General features: G+C 41.0%; 1 protein-coding gene across 1 annotated transcript in view; it reads left to right on the top strand.

The window, feature by feature from the left end:
• atrnl1b (attractin-like 1b) overlaps nt 1-19,455 on the top strand; it is a 1,080,114-nt gene that overhangs the window by 381,922 nt on the left and 678,737 nt on the right. The window lies entirely within an intron of this gene.

Here is a 19,455-nt window from a genome sequence, read left to right as displayed (position 1 = left end):
TCTGGGTAAATATTGTACAGACTCATGCTGATTCCCCCCAAGGGATTCCGCCCACAAAAGAGCTCCCTCACCCCCAGCGGGACATCACACCACTGCCCGCCCCCAGCCCCATCAATCCTCTGGTTGACAACACCCCCGCCCCATGACTGGCCGATACATCCCGGACTGGCCGACCGCTCCCTCCCCCACCCCCCCCACTACTTCCTCCCTTGACTGGTTGACCCCTCCACATCCAAATTCTGACAAATCTATTTTCTCCCTGGCTCGGAAGTGGCTGGACCTTTAAACTCACCTGATTTACAGCAGGCAGCGCAGTAAAAAAGTGCGCATGGCTGCCTTCCATCCAATTCAGCAGTGCACAACTGAAGGCTTCAGGCTTGCGCTGCACTGCACTGCATAGTTCTCGCCTGGCCTGAGTTAAAAGATTGGGTGAGACAAGATCGAGAAAAACTTCGAGGCAAGTAGGAGCAGAGCAGCAAACTGACTCTGCCACTCTGCGGAAGTTCAGACCCATAGTGTTTTTACATCCTTAGGATATTCCAAATTACTTCACACTGAATAAATTATATTTGAAGCAGAGTCGCTGTAATGTTTTGAATACAACTGGTAATTTCTGAATTATTTGGTATGCTTTGAATCAAATTTATTTTGACTCTCAATTCTGATATGCATCAATGGGTTAGTTCTTGACATAAAAATGATATTTTGAAATTACTCAAAAAAAACCTTCCGTTTTTTGCACAAGGAAGGTTCAGTGATGTGCCTTAGTGGGGAAGCCATTCAGCTTTTTGTGTCTGACACTTTTAAAGATTTGTAAAATATTAGCAGAATTTTGAATTGTAGGTGTTCACATGTAGCCTTATTAGCATTAGCATTTTATGGCAAATCTTGCAGAAATACAACAATAGTGTCATCGGTGCAAATCTTTTGTAACCTCTTATATTGAGGGAACTCCCTTAAGCAGTTCACCACTGTTATTGAATTACTAGCATCTTACAAGCGAAGATTATTAAAAAAGCTACTTGGCAACCTCATTACAGCTTTGATGGTTACATAAATATATTTAAAAGTGTTCTCTGCATTTAATTTCCTTCATCGTCTTTGTTCATTAAATTACAATAATGTGTTTTCTGCAATTAGCAATGAAACATTTATCAAGAATTACAACCATATAAATGATTGTGGTCAGCAGTAGTATTATCAACAGCCTTTTAATGGTCGACTATTCTTTGCTTAGCTACAATATTTCTTCTCCACAGGGAAAATTCACTGTCTAGGTAGAGCAAGATTTCTTCTGGAATATTGACTAATTAAAGTTAGCCATCACTTGAAATTGAGGACAGGTTTCATTATACTGCAATTGAGCTTTCATTAAATTCAGTAACACTGCAGTTTTGTTAATTTGTTGGTGTGAACTTTTCATTCCTTATTGGTCCAACCAAGTTTGTATTGTCACAAGTCTTAGCGGTTCATATTAGTCAATTTCTTGTGTTTTTTCCAAGTATTTATTTTTAAGGAAGAAAATTAAATCATGTTAAACTTCTAAGTGGAAGAATTGTTGTGGTTTAAATTTGGTGCACTTTGATTTTATTGAACTCAGCTTCATTTTTTGAACTGTGCAGAAAGGAACCTTGATCTCCTAATCTTGTTTTGTTTTTAATTTTGAATTCTTTTTTTGTAATTACTATGAATAATTACACAAAAATGCACAAGGTGAGAAAAGACCATCAATCTTGGTTGGTCTCTGAAATCAAAAACCAAAAACACAGTTCACTACCTATATTTTCTCACCTCTTATTGTAGCCAAATGGCTGCCCAACTCTACCTTGTCAGGCGCAATCATCTACCTGACCTTTTGCGTGATATAATTATGTCTCATTTTCTCCTTTACCTTCCCTGCTCTGAGCATGCCTCTGTGTTGCCTTTTTTGAGGCATGATCATTAGTTGCTTGAGAGTCTACTTATTGCTAAATGAAAAGGACTTGCATTTATATTGCACCTTTCATGACCATGAGACATTCCAAAGTTTTTTTTTACAGCCAATTACAATACTCAGTTTTGTAATATAGGAAATATGGCAGCCAATTTGCACACAGCAATCTCATGCACAGTAGTGTGAAAATGACGAGATAATCTGATTTTGTGATGTTGATTGACTGATAAATATTGGCCAGAAGAGCAGGGATAACTCCCCTGCTCCTCAAAGTAGTGACATGGAAAATCCCATACGTCCACTGAGAGGATATTCAAGGCCTTGGTTCAATGCCTCACCCAAAAGATTGCACCTCCAACTGTGTAACACCCCTCAGTACTGCTTTGGAGTGTCAGCCTAAATTTATGTGCCCAGGTTCTGGAGTGGGATTTGAACCCACAACTTTCTCAGAGGCAGAAGTTCTATTAACTGAATCACAATTGACACTGTTGACTACAACTTTTGAGAAACCTGATTACCCCAATAAGACACCCTATCCGTACTTTCCAGCATAAGGAAACTTAGCATTTGCAGTGTCCTTGTAGCTCAGGTGTCTCATGCTAGATATCAGACAGGTAACATTTTGCTGCATCTTTTTAGCTGTGTTAGAAAATCTTCCTGTAATGTCCACAACTGCATACAGTACTTCAGATAGGGACAAAAAATGATCTGCATTAGCTTACATGTGTGCTGTTCAATGAGCTGTACAACCCAACATTCTCTTTTCTTTTTGACATTGCCGACTTTATTGATAATTTGCGCAGTAATACTTTTGTGCTGTATCCTATTGATTAGCATCCTTTAGTTTTTGGTTCTAATATTCATGTCTCCTTAACTTCATTGCTTTGCACTGTTGACTGTGTATTTTCTTTCATTTCTCAGTTTGGTTTAACAGTCTCCTGCCGTAACTCCACCCCCACACCACTGCTAAATTCCTTACCAAAATCTCCTTTCAATCCAGTATATTTGACCTTGATCTCAGCTTGAGCTGGTGCAATTTAATACTCACTCCTGAAAGCTATGAATGGAATCTTACCAACTTGGAAGACTCTTGGGCATTGGGACCGTGTGTGGATCCTGACCCCAGTGGTGTCTGAGTCTTGCCCACTTGCATGATCGTCCCACAGGTGGGCAATTTACAGACCACTTGCTTTTAAGGGTGTCAGGTAGGCTATGCAGGTGGGAGGTCCAGTTGGAGTGCTAGGGATTATGGGCAGCTGACAGCCCCGCCAGGAAAGGTGGGTGCAGCCAATGTAGATGTCTTCAAGATGGAGGTGCCCTCTGAAGACTTCAGAAAATGGTTAAAATAAGTGTGACCACCGAGCCAGGCTATCATTTAGGAGGGGGAGCCCATTCATGGGATGGACTGCAGCTGCAGCTTTGGCCATTTGACACTCATAGCTTCATGGGTGGGTGTGGCCTTGACATCAGTGGAGGACCATACTACTACAAAGTGGGTACTTAATTTCTACTAATTGCTGCCAGGAACGTGTCCGGTCGACACCCCGACACTCAACTTGACAAAATTCTCCACCCTCCAGCCTTCAATGGTACCTCAGCAGAGCTGATAATATTTCACTCTCTGTATTGCTCTGATTATCTCTTGCAGCATTACTTTCTGCATTTGCACTCCCACTTAGGTACATGACTGTTTTCTTAGTCACAGTATCACATGTGGATTTTGGGACTTGAAGATCTCCCTCACTGACTTTCTTTTCTTTCTCCAACCATTTCCAAATCTGTATACTCCAGACTTGTAATTTTCTATTTTTGTAACAGCTACTCTTAACATGCTATCCACTGCCCTTTCTTAATTCACATCTTCCTGTCCACTGGACTACCACCCATATCTGGACTGCATTCTGCAATGACATCAGAACCTCTACCTCTGTTGCACCACTATCTCAACTTTACCTTCAACACCCTTTATTCCCCTGGTCAATGTGCCTTCCAGCGCAAAGCCAGTTCCATAGCCTCAAAACCATGGGTTATGACCTCAAACACAACAGTCAGTTGACCAGCAAGGCTCTTTCTGAGTGAAGTATATGGTCTGAAGAATCAAACTAATTTTGTCTTGATGGCGATGAGTCTTCCTGTACTATAAATACAAATTGGCTGCCTTTTAAAATTTACTACTATAATCTACGCACTGATCCAATGTATTTGCTTGTAACAGAGAGCAGTAAAATTTATCAATAATATACAAAGTTCTTTTAGATCAGGTTACTTTTATTCACTCAAAACACACAAAGGCAAAATAAATCTTGTAAACATCTTTAAAAAAAATTGCCATTTTTTAGTCCAATTAAAATTTGATTGAAAAAGTATAATAGAATAATTGTATTTTGAGACAGGACAGTCCTCAATTGTCACAATCTCCTGTATTCCTGCATGCTGCTTGCATATTTTGCGTTTCCTTGTCTGGTGACCCCATTCTCACCCTCCTCCCTGCCACTTGACAGGCAGTGACCACTTGTTTATCCATTACACTCCTTTAATTTGATCTTCTTGCTACCTTTATCTGCCTTGATACTTCCTGGCCTGATATTGAAAATTTCACACTTCCCATGCTAAGCCTTTCCATTTTCCATTTACTTCCCCTGATCAGTGCCCACTGCTTTATTCTGTTCAGTATAACACACATCCTAACATCTTCAGGTGTGTGAGGAGTGCTGTAGATATATGGTTCTTGAGCTGCTCCACCCTCTATTATTATTGTTTGGCTCTGTTAATTTGCTTCCTGGCTTGAGTTGTGGCACACAATGCTTATTAGCTTATAGAGAATATGGAGATCCTCTCAGTGCTCCCACCATTGCTCTTTTACTTTGTGTACTGCCAACAGCAATTTTCTTGTTTGATAGTCCGAAGGATGAGCTTATCCACACAACCATTTTCCAGTCTTTCAGTTTTTGATGTAATTTCTTTAGCCTTGCCCTTCCATCCAAGTACATGGCATCATATATGACTTCTGCAATCTAAGTTTTGTCATATTGATTCTTGTAACTTGATTGCACAGAGCTTCACATTCAGTTTATTTTAACTTTTATCATTCATCAGCATCATTGACTCTTTTATTGATCTGAAGATTCTTTTTCCTTGAGCAAATTTCTTAGACTGTTATTAGACCCTATTGAATAGTATATAATACATTGGCCCTCCTTACATTTCTGAATAGCTCATATTTGATACTCTTTTATTGACTTCTGTGGAGTTCCATGTTCAAATTCAACCACAGTCTGCTCTTGAGAAATAAATGAGATTTTTTTAAAAATTCATTCATGGGATGTGCGTTTCGCTGACTGGGCCAGCATTTATTACCCATCCCTATTTACCTTTGAGAAGGTGGTGGTGAGCTGCCTTCTTGAACCGCTGCAGTCTGTGTAGTGTAGGTACACCCACAGTGCTATTAGGAAGGGAGTTCTAGGATTTTGACCCAGCAGCAGTGAAGGAATGGCGATATATTTCCAAACCAGGATGATGAGTGACTTGGAGGGGGACTTCCAAGTGGGGGTGTTCTCATCTATCTGCTGTCCTTGTCCTTCTAGATGGTATTGGTTGTGGGTTTGGAAGTTGCTATCTAAGCATATGCATATTCACATAGGCAAGTCCATTCTTCATTTTACACTCTTCCCCTTCTGGTTAGGAAGTAACCCTTTGTAAATCAGTATTCTAATATCTATTGCTTATAGATTATATTTGTTAAATGTAGATAAATCATACACATTTTTGTTTGTAACTCACTGTTGCTGAGTTTTGAGAAGGGAATTCCATGCCTTAGGGTCTAGATGGCTGAAGACAGTAGCCAGTTGTAGGGTGAAGGGTGTGAGGGACACAGAAGAGGCCAGAGTTAGAGGGATTAAATGTTTTCGAAGAGTTGTAGGGGGAAACTGGCAGGGAGGGCTAAGTTTATGAAGAGTTGTGTGCATGAGAACAAGAATATTAAATTAAAGGCTCTGGGGGATTAGTAGCCAAAGTATGTCAGTGAGCACAGGGTGAAGGATGAGTGGGATTTAATGTAAGTCAGGAATATCAACAGCAGAGTTTTGGGCAAACTGAAGTTTATTGAGGATGGGAGCCGGGGAGGAGAGCATTGGAATGGTTGAATCTAGAGGTGACTAAGATATGGATTAGGGTTTTGGCAGTAGGTGGACTGGAGGCAGGGTAGAGAAGAGTGATGCTACAATCATCATTTTTATGAAAAAGCTGACGATTAATATGCAAACACAAAATATTGACCATATGTTATTTCAATTCATGTAACAGTTAATTTACATAAACGGTCAAGACTTGCAGTAAACTTGTGAGAAATTATGATTGAGAAAGAGCTTGATAAATATAGATAAGCGCATGTTGCTTCTAATTAAATGTTTCTAACATTTAAAAAAAACATGTTCAGTGTTTGTTGTGCGAATTATTTGGCGGGGATCTATAATCCGATTATTGTGAGCACCTGTTTCTGTGTGCTGTGCAAGCAGATTTAACATACCACCAGTATATTATTGGAACAAGTTTTATAGATTCTAATTAAGCCATAAATCATAGTGAAATCCTGACTCAGGGCTGGCATCACATCACAATCTACATTTGCATGCTATATAATGTCGTTCAGGTTTTTCCCCATGCTTTAATTCTGAATGATCACCATTAGATGCCCACTTAATTAGCTGCTTCAGTATTATTATGCAAAAGAGAATGTTTGTATCAACCCAAAATACTGAAGTAAATCTTATTTTATAACTTACACAACGCTAAGATCAGTTTTCAAAATCATTGTTAAGCTTTATTATATTAAGATTGTTCCTTTTTTTAAGGAAACATTTTGCAAACAGCTCTTCAAAAATAGGCTAAAGTTTATAGGTTTTGTTCCTTCACTTTCTTAGAGACATTAATTTACCTGCTCCAGAAAATACACATAACTTTTAAAAAATTCTTAGCGGTCAGAAGTGTTCAGAAATGTTCCTTCATGTATAATCTTGTAAAAGGATTTCAGCATGTTTAGGAGTCTGCATGAGAACCACTAATGTTTTTCATGTAAAATCACCATTTATAAAGTGTGTATAACAGTTTGTTTCCCAGGTATCGAGATGGGAGAAAAATAAATAGAAATCACTCTTTGGAAGGATGAGAGGGTCCTTGAGAGGATGCAGATGAGATTTACTGGAATGCTTCCAGGGATGAGGGGTTTCAGCTACAAGATTTGGTTGGGGAAGCTGGGGTTGCTCTCCTTGGAGGAAAGGAGATTGTGGGGAGATTTGATAGAGGTATACAAGGTTATGGCAGGTTTAGATGAGATAGACAAATAAAAACTGTTCCCACTAGCTGATGATACAAGGATTAGGGGACACAAATTTAAAATTTTGGGTGAGAAGTACAGTGGGGGGATGTGTGGAAGAAATTTTTTTATGCAGCGAATGGTAATGACCCGGAACTTGTTGCCTTTAAGGGTGGTGGAAGAGAAACAATCAATGATTTGGAAATGAAGTTTGATGGATACCAGAGAAATAAACATGCAGGGCTACAGAGATAGAGCAGGGGATTGGGGCTAACTTGATTGCTCTGCAGAGAGCAGACAAAAACTATGGACCAGGTGGCCACCTTCTGTGCCGTACTCTATGACTCTGAATAGGTAAATGAATAGATCTTGATACATGGAGGGAGAGATTAGGAAAGATGTTCAAAGTTTCACTGGTAAAGATGGACTTTAAGAGGATTTGTAAAAATAGCAAGCAAAGTTGACAGATGGGTATTTAGTAACTTTACCTCCTGTCTCCATCAACATTATTTGTTTGTCGCCACAGTAGTTAGCCTGCTGTTAATATATGGCACTTCATTCTGTAATCTTAACAGTGATATAAACTGTGCAGCTTCACTTACAGTAAGGCTGAATACAGCTGATGGTTCAAATGCTGAACTCCAAGTTCCCCATGCAGTTAAAGATGCCTGCAAAAGACTGGCAGAAAGTATGCCGCTCAGAATTCATCTTGGGGTGAAACCACTCTAAAATTATAATGAAGTGAAAATAATCTTCGGTGGTGTAAGGCTCTTGTGTAAGTTCAGGTTAGATCGTGTCAGCATAGCTTCTAGTGGTCTTGGGGAGGCCTCTAATTTGGCTGAAATGGGCACAAAAATTGGCAATTTCATTTGAGGTCATAGAACAGCTGGTGTGGAAAATGTAAGTGTGTTGTAGTAAATGTTCTTGTGTTGAGATAAAGAACAGGGAATTTTTACTACATCTAATTGTGTTATACCTGATGTGATATCACTAATATCCTTCAAATGAACCCCAACAGTTGATAGCTCAATTTCCATGAACAACTATGCATATTTGCATATGACTAGCTGCCAATGTGGGATAGACCTTTAATAGTTGGAGGAGTCGCAATCGTGAGTTGCATTCAGATGGACTTGAATGTGGCATGGCATGCATTTATATTAAAATCAATTTTGTCAGAACAAATCTATTTGCTGAAGGAGTTGGTTGACTGAATATCATACTGATTGCATTAATGCTTTAGGTATACTGCTAAAAAATATTACATTGACTTTGGGCAGTTTCATCAAGAGAGGCAAGCAAATGCTACAAGCACAAAAGTATCAAAAGTGAAAGGCCATTTGGTTATTGAACCCACTTCCACAGACCATGTAGGTAATCTAATTTTGGGGCCCACAATGTGCCTAGCCGGGGCTTTTGGACTGAAATATGTTTCCTTACTGTTGCTAGGCATTTTTACTAACTTCCTGCTTGCCTGGCAAAGATTAGAGGGGAGGAACGAGCGTGAGGTGGCTGTGGGAGAAAGAGGTGACTTGGAGATTACCCTGTTATGAACTCTCGAGCTACTGAAGGAACATTCTATACCAATACTCTGTGGTTCACAAAATTAATTTCATAAAACTCTAGAAATTCATCCATTCTTACATATCCTTTATTGAAAGCTGCCTATTACTCTTGCTCCCTAGACTGCCTCTTGTTCACTCGCTCCCTAAACTGCCACTCGCTCACTTGCCCCTCTGACAATCCTTTGCCCGCTCTCTTCTCGACCCCCTCCCAGCCATTCGCACCCCCGACCCCATCCCCGCTGCTTGCTTCCCCGACCCCCTCCCTGTCGCTCATTCCTCTAACCACTCATCACTGGCTTGCAGCCCAACCTACTCCCACCCACTTATCCTCAGAACCCCCACTGCTCTCTCCCCCAGCCCCTTTGTTTCATCACTTCCATGACTGCCCCCCACCCCCCCATGATTGCTCGCTTCCCTGGCTCTCCACCTTGCCTGCTTGCTCCCTGATGACCCCCTCTTGAGCCTGCACATTACCCCTAGTCTGCTTATGTCCACCTTGACTGCTCACCTGCAATCCCTTGGCTGCTCCTCTGTCCCTGCCCGCTTGACTTCACCCGTTCATGCACCCCCCCTTGCTCGCGTGCTCGTATGCCCCCCACTCACCCGCTGTTTGTGTGCCGCCTGCTTTTGGCCTCCCCCCACCCACCACCCATGATCCCCAAATGTCATGTCAGCGTTTACAGTGGTTGTTGATTTGTATACTAAATATCTGGGATAAATGCAGAATATTGTTCCTAGGAGAGGAAAAGTAGCTAAATCAGCATCAAAATTGCTCAGAGATGCATTGTTGGCAGCTAGGTTCACACCTATTGTTCTTCAGACCATTTGTTTGTAGTGATCACTAATCTTAATTTCAGCCAAGGAACAAACCTGAAATCAGTATCAGAAAACCAGGAGCCTGAACAGAACATCTGATGACAAGGTGCTGTATTTTAGTCTGGTATATTTTTTTATTTGTTCATGGGACGTGGGTGCCCCTGGCTAAGCCAGCATTTATTGCCCATTCCTAATTGCCTTTGAGAAGATGGTGGTGAGCTGCCTCCTTGAACTGCTGCAGTCACATGGTGTAGGTACACCCATAGTGCTGTTAGGGAAGGAGTTCCAGGATTTTGACCCAGCGACAGTGAAGAAAGGGTGATATATTTTCAACACAGGGTGCTGAGTGGCTTGGAGGGGAACTTACAGGTAGTGGTATTCCCATCCGTCTGCTGCCCTTGTCCTTCTGGATGGTAGCGGTCATAGGTTTGGGTATGTATGCATAGATTCCTTATCGGAATAAGGTATTTAAACTGGATGAACATAAACTGAACGCTGAACCATACACATGGTAATTGTTCATCATGATAGATATTCAAGTATGCATATTCAGCTAATCAAAATATTATTAGCAGTATGCATTTACATGCATGCATGTGTGTATGTACATATATAAATCCTGATGAGTCAAATCCCAGTGCACCTATAAATGCATGTTAAGCGGAGCTTTGTGAGAACCAAGGAGGCCCCATTGCCATATAAACGTGCATCTATGTAACCCAATATGTCTACAAACGCAGCCTTTGTCAATGCAACAGATTCAAATGCCTAATGAAAACATAGTAAAGCAGTAAATGTGTGAAAAAGTATTTATTCAATTTATTCACACCTTACCACGGTCTGACGCATCCAGAGTTTTACATTGAAAAACATTGGGAGTTAGCTCTGGAAAAACTCTACATAGAATGCTGACTTTGGATGTGCACGATACAGTCCACATTGTCAATGCTGTCAAACATATTTTTGGTGTTTGTTGCTGCAGTGCAAAACCCTGGAGCATCTCTCCGGCCTTTGCAGTATCGACTTGGGAAATAGGCTGGCAAGAGGCAGGCATTCATCGGACTCTTCAGGTTCATCGGCCTCCTCATAGATATATATGAACATGCGTACAAATTAAGAGCAGGAATAGGCTATTTGGCCACTTGAGCTTTCTCTGCCATTCAATAAGATCATGGCTGATCTGATTCTGGTCCTCGTGGCCTCAACTCCACTTTCCTGTCTACCCCTGATACCCTTAGATTCTTGACTAACAAGGGAGTCAATCTACCTCTGCCTTAATAATATTTAATGACCTTGCCTGGGGAAGAGAGTTACACACACCCAGGATCCTCTGAGAGAAAAAAGTTCTCTTCATCTCAGTCTTAAATGGGAGACCCCTTATTTTTAAACCAAGTTTTAATTTCTCCCAAAGGGGGAACTATACTCTCGACTTTCATCCTGTCAAGTGCCCTCATGATCTTATATGTTTCAGTAAGGTCGCCTTTCGTTCTTCTAAACTCTAACAGATACAGACACAACCTGAACAAACTTTCCTCATAGGATAACCCCCCTCCCCCCAGTTGCATCCCAGGAATCAGTTGAGTGAACCTTCTCTGAACTGTTTCAAATGCAATTATGTTCTTAAATAAGGAGACCAAAACTGAACACAGTACTCTAGATGTGGTCTCACCAATACCCTGTACAAATGTAGCAAGACACCCTGACGCTTATATTCCTTTCCCCTTGAAATAAATTACAGCATTTCATCTGCCTTACTAATCACTTGCTGTACCTGCGTATTAACTTTTTTGTGATTCAGGTACCAGGGCACCCAGATCCCTCTGCTGTAACTGCTGCACCCTCACTGCTTACGCTGCGGAAGACCATGCCATTCCATACACTGACTTGAATCGTTCCAACCATCCATCGTTGCAGGTGAACTCCATGTGGCCCAACTTCACTACCAGGGTGACTCCCCTTTCCTGTAGGATTGGACCGGAGATGGGAACATACTTCTCTCGGATTGCCTTGACCCATGTTAGCAGAGCTTCTTCAAAATCTGGATAGGCAGCCATTCTCTTCCTCTTCCTTGCTGGAGAGAATGCCTACTTGTCAAATTGTTCTAAGCTGTTCGTCTTGTGTTTTATATTGGTGGACAAACTCAATGATGGAATCTCCGACTCCTTTACAATGTCTACTTTCCAGTTTGTGCCATGGTTTTCCACTTGCTGTATCAACTTTACCTTCTCTCAGATCGATGACATTTGTAATTTTCTCACAGGTTTAGCAATATTCACAGGTTTTGCATGTCCTTTCAAAGGGAGATATTGATGCCAAATAATTGTTATCCCAGCGCTCCATGATTTTGTGCTCTTGTGCAGTCTAACTCCTATCTTCTGTGTTGTCATATGACAACTTAGACAAGTTCAGCTAATCTGGAGTTAACAGTATGGAACTTTGGCTTATCATGGGCATCATTCTATGGGATTTGCTATTCAGCTGGCGGGAATGGTTGACGACTTCGACATAATGGAACTTTGTATCATCTGAGTTTGACTGATTGTGATTTCACTATATATGTTTTAAAAGTCTGCAACTTTGCATTTTCTTTAGCTAATTTGAAGGAGAACACAAAGTAATGTGCAGTAATTTTGATTGTACACTATATACATAATATATATATATATATATATATAAATTAATATATACTCAATTTTTTAATCAGCCTCTTAAAAAAAAAAGTTAAGTACAGAAGCCTTCTTCCAACAATAATGTCATGAGCAAAGAGAGAACTATATCAATGGTACAGGAGACAAAATTGTGTTCTTGTTGACCTTGTCTTTGTACTGAGCAAAAAAAGGTGAAAAACATATGGCTGAAAGTACTGCTAATCCCTGCCCTTTATGTCAACCTCTGATGGTTACAAGAAAATTGGGGAAAAGTCAGAAACATAAAAAATGGCTTGCATTTAAAACGCCACTGATGAGTGGGAGAAGAAGACTCTGTTGTTGAATCTGGTTCACGCTACTGCTGACACCTTTGTGAATATGTATTAAAAGTAGGTTTGAATTCTCGTTTATAAATCCAGCCTGTGGTTCTGGTAGATGATTAAAGGCTTCCTTGATCGTTTTTCTGATGGTTTTTGTAGGCCTGCATAGACCCTTTGGGAACACAGAAATAAAATTGATTATTACGTTGCAATTGAGCACCTGGTTCTCTGCTACCGCTCTCAACGAAGTTGTGAAGATGGGTGTTTTGATTTGACTCCAATGACATAATGTTAAAAATATAAAACCAAGGTAAATTTGTGTATGCATGAACTCTTGAGTCCCTGTAGACATTGTTCATGCTTGAACCAACATGGAACAAATAGGGTAATTTCTTTTCTTAATGATCTTTGTTTAATGAAGTTATGGCTTTTTGCCAGAGTGTATTCCTGTATCATCATTTCGTACTTGATAGAAAAGTGCTAAAGATATTTTTACATAGTGTTCTGTGCAATTATAAAAACTATTTCATTTATGGATTATAATGAAATGTAAAGATCATTAAGGAGGAAGTAAAGAATGATAGTGCACCAGAAAACACCTTGTTCTTTGCTCAATAACTGCATAAAAGGTTTCTCATTTTCCGCCTGCGTCTTGATAGATTATACTCACCAATCTCAAAATAAGTATCATTTTGCTTATCTTGTCCAATCTATTGAATATTAAAAATAGTAGAATGCTGTCCATTTAAATAATCTGCTACTACTGCTACTTTTGTGTGAGTGCTGAAATTAATTGTTGATTTGAGACAAAGGCCTCAAAATCTAATGGTTTGGTTGGATGTAAAACTAGAGTGGATCGATTGGGGTTTGTGGGGGACGGGGGAAGGTGGGGGACGGGGGAAGGTGGGTGATATTGGAATTTGGGGAGGGGAGACAATCTTCTAATTTTATGTGCCATTTAATTTAGGCCCTAAATTCTACTAGAGATGAGAAAGGATCCAACATCTGTTTATTCTGGCAAGAATGAAGACATTGTTATGACTGATGCAGTTGGTAAAGCATAGTTATTTAAAATTCACAGAGGGAAACTTTAGACAACTGTTACAACCTTTACTTTTAAGTGTTATGTTTGAGATGTGACTCTAAATTCAGGAATCAGACCACCAGTTCTTGAGGCTTTACATTAAACTAAGTGAAACATTTTATTAATTTACACAGGTTAAAATATACACACATGGCTACAAATTATTACTATCATAACTTTTAACAAGTTCCCAAACTAATCTCCATTAAGGCAACAGCAACCCATAGACTAAACCAAAGACCAGGCAAAGCATTTTCACCTTGCGAATTCAAAATGAGGTTCTTTTCACTGTGGATTCCTGTGGAGCCAGTTGGAGGCTGGCAGCTGCCTTTTGATCTCACATTGCCTCTGCCCTGCACACTCAAAAACTACTGAAGTTATGCCTACTGCCACTGATTTAATTCAAATTCTCATTGCCTCAAAAGCCTCTATGAACTTCACCTTTTAACAATGAAACCCCTTTCATAGTACCAACTTTATTAGTAATATAAACATATTGCTTGGTAGCTGCTAAAAAGGTGTCAGTTTTCACCCCACCTTATTGAATGCTCTATCTCTCTCTCATATCAAAACCAGTACACATCAATGTGTACTTCCTCCAAATAAAAGGTATGACTATGGGTACTGGAGCATGGGCCCCAGCTATGCCTGTCTCTTTATGGGGTATGTGGAACATTCCTTGTTCCAGTCCTACTCTGGCCCCCTTCCACAACTCTTTCTCCGGTACATCGATGATTACTTCGGTGCTGCTCTATGTTCTCGTCGGGACTTGGGAAAAATTTATTAATTTTGCTTCCAATCTCCACTCCTCCATCATTTTCACGTAGTCCATCTCTGACACTTCCCTTTCCTTCCTTGACCTCTCTGTCTTAATCTCTGGTGATAGACTGTCCACCAATATCCATTACAAGCCTACCAACTCCCACAGCTACCTCGACTACAGCTCCTCACATACCCCGCTTCCTGTAAGGACTCCATCCCATTCTCTCAGTTCCTTCTTCTCCGTCGCATCTGTTCCGATGATGCTACCTTCAAAAACAGTTCCTCTGACATGTCCTCCTCCTTCCTTAACCGAGGTTTTCCACCCACGGTCATTGACAGGGCCCTCAAATTTGTCCGGCCCATCTCCCGTGCATCCGCCCTCATGCCTTCTCCTCCCTCCCAGAAACATGATAGTGTCCCCCTTGTCCTCACTTATCACCCCACCAGCCTCCGCATTCAAAGGATCATCCTCCGCCATTTCTGCCAACTCCAGCATGATGCCACCACCAAACACATCTTCCCTTCACCCCCCCCCCGTCGGCATTCCGTAGGGATCGTTCCCTCCGGAACACCCTGATCCACTCCTCCATCACCCCCTACTCCTCAACCCCCACCTATGGCACCTCCTCATGGCCACGCAAAAGATGTAACACCTGCCTCTTCACTTCCTCTCTCCTCACCGTCCAAAGGCCCAAACACTCCTTTCAAGTGAAGCAGCATTTCACTTGCATTTCCCCCAACTTAGTCTACTGTATTCGTTGCTCCCAATGCGGTCTCCTCTACATTGGAGAGACCAAACATAAACTGGGCGACCGCTTTGCAGAACACCTGTGGTCTGTCCGCAAGAATGACCCAAACCTCCCTGTCGCTTGCCATTTTAACACTCCACCCTGCTCTCTTGCCCACATGTCTGTCCTTGGCTTGCTGCATTGTTCCAGTGAAGCCCAACGCAAACTGGAGGAACAGCACCTCATCTTCCGACTAGGCACTTTACAGCCTTCCGGACTGAATATTGAATTCAACAACTTTAGGTCTTGAACTTCCTCCTCCATCCCCACCCCCTTTCTGTTTCTTTTCCCTTCCTTTTGTTTTTTTCCAATAAGTTATATAGATTTTTCTTTTCCCACCTATTTCCATTATTTTTAAATATTTTTAAATCTTTTATGCTCCCCCCAACCCCACTAGAGTTATACCTTGAGTGCCCTACCATCCATTCTTAATTAGCACATTCGTTTAGATAATATCACCAACTTTAACACCTATGTGTTCTTTTGACTGTGACATTTTTTGATGATCTGCTCCTATCACTGCTTGCTCGTCCCTACAACCACACCACCCCCCTCCACTTCTCTCCCACCACCCAACCCCCCCCCCCCTCCCACACACACACACACACATACCTTAAACCAGCTTATATTTCACCCCTTTCCTTGGATTCACCTAGTTCTGTTGAAGGGTCATGAGGAATCAAAACGTCTTTTCTTCTCCGCCGATGCCGCCAGACCTGCTGAGTTTTTCCAGGTAATTCTGTTTTTGTTTTACACATCAATGTATCCAGACTAGCTGGCTTTAATCCAATTAAGATACACCGGCAGACTAAACCTTTATTTTAAAAGAAAAATATTTTCCAAAATATATACATTAACAGTTTCATGACAACATGTAAATGATGAGTTTAGACCAGGATTATTGTCATCTGCCCTTGACTTCCCCTCCAACTCCCCAACTAAAATAAAAAGAACTTCCCCTGTAACTTATGCTGCTATAAAACAGGAGTATAGTGGTAGTAGGGGACAGTATAGTGTGGAGGATTGATACTTTTTTCTGTAGCTAAGAGCAAGAGTCCAGAAGGCTGTGTTGCCTGCCTGGTGCCAGGGTTCAGGACATCTGCCCAAGGCTGGAGAGGAACTTACCTTGGGAGGGGGAGGATGCAATCATCATGGTCCATATAGGTACCAATGACATAGGCAGCACAAGGAAGGAGGTTCTGCATAATCAGTATGAGAATCTAGGTACCAAATTAAAGAGCAGAACCTCAAAGGTAATAATCTCTGCATTATTACCTGAGCGACATGCAAATTGGCAGGGGGCAAATAAGATAAGAGAGATGAATGCATAGCTCAAAATCTGGGGTGGGAGAAGATGGTTCCAGTTTGTGGCGCATTGGCGCCGGTACTGGGGACAGTGGAGGCTGTACATTTGGGATGGTCCACACCTGAACTGTGCTGGGATGTGTGTTTTTACAATTTGCATAACTAGGGCAGCAGAGAGGACTTGAAACTAGACAATGGGGGTAGTGAGGGATCAAGCTTGGGTAGATGTGGCAAATCAAGGGGTATAGATTCAAGGCAGGAGACCATAATAGTAATGTGGGAAATGAGGGTCATGGAATAGCAGGAAGGAACAGAGGTCTAAAACCCAAGAATATACCAATAGTCAAGACTAGATGTTACAATGATAAAAAGACATAACTAAAGGCTCGTATCTGAATGTGTGTAGCATTCATAACAAAGTAACTGAATTGATAGAACAGATTGAAGTAAATAAATATGATCTGATAGCCATTACAGAGACATGGCTGCAGAATGACAAGGATTAGGCCTTGAATATTGAGGGGTATATGATATTCAAGAAGAATAGGGAACTCGGTAAAGGTGGAGGGGTAGCACTGTTGATCAAGGATGGCATTGGTCCAATAGTTGGGGTTGACCTTGGTTCAGGAGATCAGGATCAGTTTGGGTGGAGATGAGGAATAGTAGGGGAAAGAAGTCATTAGTGGGAGTGGTCTGCAGGCCTGCTAACAGTAACCACAATGTAGGACAAAGTATACAGAAAGAAATATTTGGTGCTTGTGATAAAGGGATAGCAATAGTCATGGGTGATTTTAATCTACATATGAACTGGAAAAATCACACTGACAGTAGTAGCCTGGATGAGGAATTCATAGAATGCTTCCACGATTATTTAGAGCAGCACATTCTGGAACCAACCAGACAGCAGGTTATATTGGGCTTGGTATTGTGTAATATGACAGGATTAATTAATGACCTCAGAACGAAGGCATCCCCTAGGTAGCAGTGACCACAATATGATTGAATTTTACTCCAATTTGAAAGGGAGAATGGGTCTAAGACTAGTATTTTAAACTTAAGTAAGGGCAACTGCGCGGTCATGAAAGCTGAGCTAGCTGAAATGAACTGGGATACTGGGCAGGGGATGGATTGATGGAGAAGCAGTTGCAGACATTTAAGGGGATATTTTAGAATACTCTGAATAAGTATATTCCTACTGTAGAGAAAAATTCTAAGGGGAGGTTAACAAAGGAAGTTAAGGAAAGCATCAAACTCAAGTAAAAAGCGTATAACTACGCAAAGATGTGTGTTAGGCCAGATGATTGGTCAGAATATAAAGAGTGGCAGAGAACGAATAAAAGATTAATCGGGAGAAAGAGATTAGAGTACGAGAGGAAGCTAGCTAGAAATGTAAAAAACGTATAGCAAGAGTTTCTACAGGTATTCTAAAAGGATAAGAGTAAGTAAAATGAATGTTGGTCCTTTGGAGAGTGGCAGTGAGGAGTTAATAGATAATGAGAAAACGGTGGATGAAATGAACAGATATTTTACTTCTGTGCTCACTACAGAGGATACAAAAACATTCCCGTAATAACTGTAAATCAAGAGGTGGAAGGGAGAGGGAAACTTGGTGAAATTACAATCACTAGGGAAGTGGCACTGAACAAACTGATGGAGCCGCGGGCTGACAAGTCTCCAGGTTCTGATGGACTTCATCCAAGGTTCTTAAAAGAGGTGGATAATGAGGTTGTAGATAAGCTTGTGTTAATTAGCAAATAGCCCTCTATTGAAGAAGGGAGGGAGGCAGAAAACAGCAAACCATGGATGAGGGGAGGCGGTGGTGTTGTCACTTGATTGTTAATCCAGAGACCCAGGGTAATGCCCTGAGGACCTGGTTCAAATCACACCACAGCCGATAGTGGAATTTGAATTCAATAAAAAAAATCTGGAATTAAAAGTCTAATGATAACGATGAAACCAATTGTAAAAATGTCCTTTATGGAAGGATGTCTGCCATCCTTACCAGGCCTGGCCTACATGTGACTCCAGACCCACAGCGTTGTGGTTGACTCTTAAATGCTCTCTGAACAAGGGCAGTTAAGGATGGTTAATAAATGCTGGCCTAACCAGCGACACCCACATCCTTAGAAAGAATTAATAAAAAGGTAGCTTGACATCTGTTGTGTTAGAATCTATCATTAAGGAGATTATAGCTGGGCACTTAAGAGCAACTCAAGGGTAATTGAGAGGATTCGGCATGGCTTTATGAAAGGGAAACCATGTTAAATCAATTTATTGGATTTCTTTGAAGGAGTCAAAGGGGATAAAGCTCCACTTAGATTTAGGCACTGTGAAGGTGCTATTTCCGCTATTGCAGAAAATAAAAGCTCATGGTATAAGGAGTAACATATTAGCGTGGATAGAAGATTGGCTGGCTGGCAGAAAATGGAGTATGCATAAATAGATCTTTTCCTGATTGGCAGGATGTGGTAAGTGGAGTTCTGCAGGGATCAGCTCTGGGGCCTCAACTTTTTCCAATATCAATGACTTAGGTGAGGGGGAGTGAAGGCATGGTAGCTAAATTTGCAGATGACACAAAGACAAATAGGAAAGTATGTTGTGAAGAGGACATAAGAAAGTTGCAGACGGACATAATTAGGTTGAGTGAGTAGGCAAAAATCTGGCAGATGGAGTATAATGTAGGAAAATGTGAAGTTGTTCACTTTGGCAGGAAGAATAAAAGAGCAGACTATTACTTAAATGGAGAACAGCAGCAGAATTCTGAGGTGCAGTGGGATTTAGATGTTCTAGTGCATGAGTCACAAGAAGTTATTATGCAGGTACAGCATGTAATTAAGAAGGCTAATGGAATGCTATCCTTTAATACGCGAGGGATTGAACATAAAAGTAGGGATGTTATGCTTCAATTATTCAGGGCAATGGT

The sequence above is a fragment of the Carcharodon carcharias genome, chromosome 17 (genome assembly GCF_017639515.1).
Source record: "Carcharodon carcharias isolate sCarCar2 chromosome 17, sCarCar2.pri, whole genome shotgun sequence".
Classification (NCBI taxonomy): Eukaryota; Metazoa; Chordata; class Chondrichthyes; order Lamniformes; family Lamnidae; genus Carcharodon; species Carcharodon carcharias.
This window is presented reverse-complemented; position numbering and strand designations above follow the sequence as displayed.